We start from the raw sequence: 6,675 nt of genomic DNA, 5'->3' as shown, positions 1-6,675 counted from the left end.
CAGAGAAAGTCTTATTTGTGTCCTTTGTGCTCTTTCAGGTCTTAAGAACCCTTCAAAGCACTTTATAGTCATTCGCCCCATTCATGCAGAGAAGTACCACTTGCTCTATAGCTAACATTCATACACATTCACACACCGTTGGCCATCGGGAGCCACTCGGAGTTAAGTATCTGGCAAAGGATACATCGACTGCATGGGCTGAGATCGAACCGACAAGCTTCGGCTTGAAAGATGACCGCTTAGCCACAGTCACCTAAAGTATATTTGAAAACACATTGCAACAGACTCGAGTAGTGTCACTGGTTTCATAGGTCTCCAAAGAGATCAGAAATGCAATACTGTTTTTTAAATGTAGATTTGTACTTGTGTAGAAGTAGTTATACCACAGTTTAAACATAGTACATGCAAACCTGTATTAATTAAGAATATTTTAACACATTTAATCAGGCTGGCCAGGTGAAGCAAAGTGTATTTATTATGAGCATTATGAATTAACAATTGTGTTTAGTAGTTAATTCTGCATAAGTGTATCACGTTTTATAAAAATATTGTATGATTTGTGTGTAAGATCTTCAAATTTAAAGCGGCTATAGCTGTCAGAAGAATGTATGTATACTCAAGTATCTTAAAATTGTACATGGGTTATTGTAATCTGTTGCTTTCAACAACAACAGACATATGTTTACATATTTGCACAAAGAAATCAGTAGTATTTTGTATGCATCATGATTGTGTAACGGCTCCTGAGGATCTATTTTTGGGCACACATGCATGTAGAGAGCATGCAGGCTTTATTTGAGCTCCACACAGCCTACACTGTTAGTCTGCCGTTTCCATGACACTGGTTTATTGAGCAATTCTGTCCACTCATCATATTCGATATTAGTTCATGACAACACGAAAAGAAACAAGGCAGATCCATAAAAGGGGCACTCAACTCAAGTCAATTTACTGTTCATCCTCTGGAAATATCTTTAATGTGTTTTTTTGACTCTAAGAAGCTTTTCAATGTCCGGAAAGATAACCCTGATGTTGTTAAAGTGATGCCATCAGGGTTATCTCAGCCTGGGATCAAGCTTTTCAAATGTTTAACAGAAACACGGGCAGAGACAGTCTTTGCATTGTGAATCTCATATATCCTGATTACTTATGATTCACAGAAGTTTTGGATTGGATCTGAGATATTCTGAACTTTTACAAACTAAACAATCAATCAGCAGATTAATCCATAATGAAAATCGCAGTAGGGAGGGTTTCTTTAAACATGTATTACATTGTAATTACTAATTACCTAGAAAATGTAAGTATCAGATCATTAAAGTAACCCAATCCGTTTTAGTTACTTTTGGATTAATTAATTATCAAATGCAAATAAAGACATTAGGAAATGTATTTCAGTCTGATGTTTTTCACTCAAAGGGTTTTCTTTGAGAGGAATGTTATAAAAGAAGAAATCAAGATGGTTTGTATGAAACGTGTCCTCTGCACAGGGTTTATTTAAAAGAAAAACCTGCCTTTCTTACACACATTCATACAGTATAATTTGTAGTACAAATCTGCGCAAACAGAGAATGCTCCATTTTAGTTCAATAAACACAGTATATTAGGATCACCCACACTAGTTATTGTGAATATTGTAACATTGTGATCCTGCTAATAATCCCCATTTTTAAAAACATGTACCAGTATTACAGCTTTGTAACTGTAAGGGAATACTTTTCCTTTTTGTGTATCCTGACAACCCGCTACATGTGATCTGTTACACCCAAAACCTGATGGAAATCATCGTCATACAGTCCTATACAAACAGCATGCATACAACATGGGTAGTATATGCATGCATGAGGAATAAGAATCTAACTATAAAATATGTATTAGTGTAACAGTCACAGGGGACATTATCACAACATTGAGTTCTCTTATTTACACATCCCTGATAATACTGACACACTTTTACCTAATGCAGCAAATTATGTAACAGCTATTTGTGCTTTAAGGCTATAGTGAAGTTAAGGATCTGAATCCTGCCTTTCATAAAAACCAACATGAGGGAGATCAGGGAAAATCCTGCTAGGAAAATCTCCTAAAATGGGGTGTCTGGTGTTTTGATGTGTGTCTGAATAAAACTGCCTTGACATGAAAGCGACAATGATTCATCCCTTAAAAAAAGGCAGATGCATAATGTGTATAAAGTGTTTGATCTTCAGAGTGCAGTGTGCTGTTGGCTCCAACCAACAGAGGAGAGGAAGCCTCTGATTGGCTGCTCACGGATAACTCCATTTTGGAAAACAGCTGTTTGAAGACACAACCTTTTCTCGTTGTTTGCAGACGGTACCCTGAGAAAAACACCCAGGCTCTTATCACACACACACCTCTCTTATCATCACAGGACTTTTGGTATCCACGCCATTGAGCTTCAGCTTCGGCCCCGTTTTGCTGCGTTTTTGTCCGACTGCCAGGAAACTTAACAGGAGGATCCATGGTGTTAAATTTCCTTTGTAACAAGTGGATAACAGGAGGCGACCCGACCAAGGTTAGTGGCGATTTTAATAATATTTCCTCGGCTTTAAATGTGGATTTATGTGCACAAAAATGATTAATGTTGTAAGACACCATCTGCATGGAGCTGCAGAGTCACGAAGCGAGAGATTTTTTTCCTCATGATTTAAAAAAAGGCATTTCCCAGGCAGCACCACGGCAGACAATGCATCTCCTTTGGCACAGCCACGCGTTGAATCTGTCAAAAACGAATCCCCCTCGGTGAATTAAATTATGTTAATTACATTTTTCCCTCGAAAATGTATGATGCATCCATTGTGCCTGTGTGTATTGTGTGTGTACAGTAAAGAGCTGGCATGCACGTCCTTCCCACACATTAGCTGCTGCATTCAGGGGAGCTAATGACAGCATGGAAAGCTTTTGAAAGCTCTCATCTCCTCTCTCATCATCTCTGCTTTTCTTCTCTGATAATGCACCCCCTCCTCCTCGTTTGAAAACAAATCAACTTGTATTTCCTATCTCCATTAGGGAATAAGGCAGTGGTGACAGCATGAAATAACCTGGCTGCTGGGAGAACAAGGAAGGTGTCTGTCTTGTTTTTCTGTCTGGGGGAGATTCTTGGGTAATGACAGGGCTGCATGGAGATGGTGCTTAGAGATTCAGCAGCAGGAGGGGGGGGCGAGAGCAGCCTGGGACCCCCCACTCTGCATGAGTGTTGCTGGGCAAGTGCCAGTGTTACTGGGCATGAGCACTGGTGGAGATAAACACTGGCTGCTCGCCTGCCTGTGGTGGTTTGCTTCACTGTCGCCTGGCAGGCTGTGTGTAACCAAAACAGATCTCAGGCAGTGCGGTGAACATGTAATCTATGCACCAACAGTTCTGATTAAAATAAAGCACCAGTGTTGCAATACAGCAGACAGATGGTTTGTGGCATGTCTTGACAGGGACAAGCTCAACAAACAAGGGTGGAACTGAGGTTTGTTCTGATTTGGCATTTTATGGCTAAAGGAAGCTGTTGCAAATCTCTTAAAATACCGCAATTTGGAAAGAAAAGCAGGCAACCATGTGATTTCAGATCCAAAGTAAATATATAACCTCAAGGAAAAAAGCTAGGGTAATAGGTAGGCCTGCAAATGTCGAATATTTCGATATTTCTTCTGATTACACTCAACAATCTTGATTTTAAAAATGCTTGTACAATGACTTAAAGCCCAGGCTGATTATTTAAAATAGCTTCTTTTGTCTGATCACACCTGTAGATATTTAGTTTACCATCATACAAGGAAAACTAACTAGTCTTCATTATTTCAAAGCTAGAGCTCGAGAATATTTAGCTCTTTTGATAAAAAAATGATAATATGCTACTTCTTCTAACTCAAGCAATGAAACAAAAACACCTCAAGTACTTAACATCGGTGGGAAAATAAAATGAGGGGATTAAGCCACTTGATGAATTTAAGATTATTCTCTCCAGTCTGATGTCAGATATATCTTCTTTTTTTCCCCCTGCCTTGTCTCCTCTCTTTGCACCAGCTAACCAAACATGGTCTGTTATCATTCAAAATGGCCAAAGGGGGGGTGGAGAGCAGCCAGAACAGAGGGAGCGCAGCGATGCAAGAAAAACCTCTGCTACCAGAGACACACGTGCCCCGCTGACCTTGGACAGATCCCTGCAGAACCTTTTTAATCATAGATACCAAATCAAAGCAAGCAAGAAAGAAAAGACAGACCACCTACTGTTAACGTTAAATGTGCTAATTTTAAAGCTAATACAGAGGCTAGTCCCCCAGAGACGTTTGCGCCTTATGCATCTTCTAATCCGTGATGCCAGTGGCTCAGAAAAGAAATCATGAGTAATTAGATAATACTTGTACTGTTATCTGCAGTGCTGCATGACCAACTTTCACCAACAGCCCTTCTTCCTGCTCTCAGTAAATGGAAGTTAAAACTCCTCCCGCTGAAGGCTGCCAACAAAAACATGATGACCCTGAGAACATTCGGACCCCTGTACCCCTGGTGCCTGTAATAAGTATACACAGCAGGGAAGGGACGGTTACTGGGTGGTTGTTTTTCCGCAACTGGTCTTCACATTTTCTTTTTCTTGTATTAGTGTTTTTCCAGTTTGAGAGTCATGTCCTTGTAATTGGAATCTGAGGCAGCTTTCCCTCAAGTAATGACGAAAACTTTAGATAAAAATAGCCTTATCTCAAAGTTTGTTGAATTGCCTTCCAGATTTCTTTGAGATTATATCTATGCCCATAGGCCTTCAAATGTATAAAGGGGCACTCTAAAGCTCATTTTCAGGTTTCATATTTGTATGTTGTGTCTCCACTGTGACATGTCTCCATGCTTTAATGTTCAAAAAGCTATTTTTCCAATACTGCCTGTGCTGCAGCACCTCTTTTCACCCTCTGACCCCATTTACACGGGAACGCAAACGAAACGCAAACGAACCGAATACGATATCAAAAAGGTATTCCGTTCTCACGAGACCGCTCGAAAGCGCTGGAGACGCTGTAGTACATATGCTGGGCCTGTAAGTGGCGCTGTACTTCCGCCACAAAATACACCAAAAGCAACGAAGAAGACCCCCGAGCATGGTTGCCATGGTTGCCCTTCTGTTTATTCTCCGCAGTGGATTTAGCAACATGTAGTTCTCCATGTCCACTTGTTGCTGATGGTTGTGGTAGAGGAGCTGTAGATTTAGCACTAACATCTGTAGCATGCTGCAGCAGCAGAGGTGGGGAGAGACGGGACTATGGCTTCATCGTTATCAGGAAAATTATCGTACACACGGAGCCGTTTGGCCCCCCAGAGCGTTCTGTCCGCAGATCTATCCACCTTGGGACCCGTTATCGTTTTAGGGGTCCGTTTCCGCGTTTCCGTTACGGCCTCGTGTGAACGAACGGGCTATACGAAAGAGAAAAGTAGCGGATACAACCGTTTTCGTTCCCGTGTAAACAGCAAATCTGTCTAAAACCAGAGCTCAGTATGCTCCGATTGGTTAGCTGGCCGGCTCTGTTGTGATTGGTCAACCACTTAGGCTAAGGGGCGGGCCATCTCTATCACGTGCAATGTGTTGGAGCGCTAGCCAATAGAAGCTAATAGCTGTAGTAATAGTGATGTAATTTGTTACAGAAGTAAACAATGGAGTCCAATGGAGGTGTTTCAGGCGGGGGTGAGAGAAACTCCCCCCTTACTGATCATTGCTTTACCGATAACTAGTAATTGGAACGGCATATAGGGGGCAGAGGCAGGGTTTTGGTACCATGGGAACTCATTTTCTCAAGCTCTATTTTTGTACGCCTCCCTCTATAATCATGGGTTTAATGTGTACATATTATGTGGACGGGGATTTGTTGGTTCAACTCCTTTGACCTCCAACCGTATTCTTTGCAGTGTCTGCAGACCAAGGTAGACAAGGTTAGACGGGTCTAACGGAGTGGGGGAGCTGGAGGAAGTATTGATATGAAAACTGGTGATTAAGGTCTCCACCTGGTCAAGTTGTGCCTTTCTACCTGTTTGACTCTTTACTGCAGCTACTGAAAGAGTGGTGCAGGAATAAGTCCCAAAACCTGGAAATGAGTTTGCTTTTTACCATTTCCGGTTCCCTTGCCTCGAGGTCAACGTTTTTTTGAACGGTTAGATGCCTGAAATAAGGTCTGGTTAAAACAATCTTAAGAGTTTTATTTAGGGATGTCCCGATCACCTTTTTTTGCTCCCGATCCGATTCCGATCATTTGATTTTGACAATTTGCCGATACTGATTTTTCCCGATCCGATCTTTATGTAATGCATTAAGAGAAAAAAAAGAAAAAAAGCATTCAAGTTGTCCCTTAAGGTTATTTTTTTAATTTAAATTGGATATTCATCCAACATGCGACTATAGCTTCTTTCTTTCACAGCAGCATTGGGATCATTCAGTTGTGCAACATTGGATCAAAACAAATAAAGCTTATCCAGTACTCGTTAGGCTTATTGCTACAATTGACACTGCCCTGCCCACTCTTGTTTGCCAGGATTTTGATGTTTAAATAAGCAACCAGGTCTATGATAAAAGCCCAAAAAGAAGCAGACACATAATTATGTTTGTTGGCAATTGAAACCAAAACCTGAAGGCCCTCAGGATGGACTTTAAGACTTGAACATGGTCATTTTTGGGTTTTGTAACATTGA

At 41.0% G+C, this 6,675-nt stretch overlaps 1 protein-coding gene across 1 annotated transcript in view; it reads left to right on the top strand.

The window, feature by feature from the left end:
* Positions 1–2,268: 2,268 nt before the first annotated feature.
* pkig (protein kinase (cAMP-dependent, catalytic) inhibitor gamma) overlaps positions 2,269–6,675 on the top strand; it is a 42,646-nt gene continuing 38,239 nt past the window's right edge. Inside the window, exon 1 of the mRNA XM_010775483.1 lies at positions 2,269–2,533. The gene's annotated coding sequence lies outside the window, so the exon portion shown is untranslated. The remainder of the gene's footprint in view (positions 2,534–6,675) is intronic.

Source organism: Notothenia coriiceps, unplaced genomic scaffold (genome assembly GCF_000735185.1).
Source record: "Notothenia coriiceps isolate Sejong01 unplaced genomic scaffold, NC01 NC01_scaffold00015782, whole genome shotgun sequence".
In the NCBI taxonomy this organism is placed as follows: Eukaryota; Metazoa; Chordata; class Actinopteri; order Perciformes; family Nototheniidae; genus Notothenia; species Notothenia coriiceps.
This window is presented reverse-complemented; position numbering and strand designations above follow the sequence as displayed.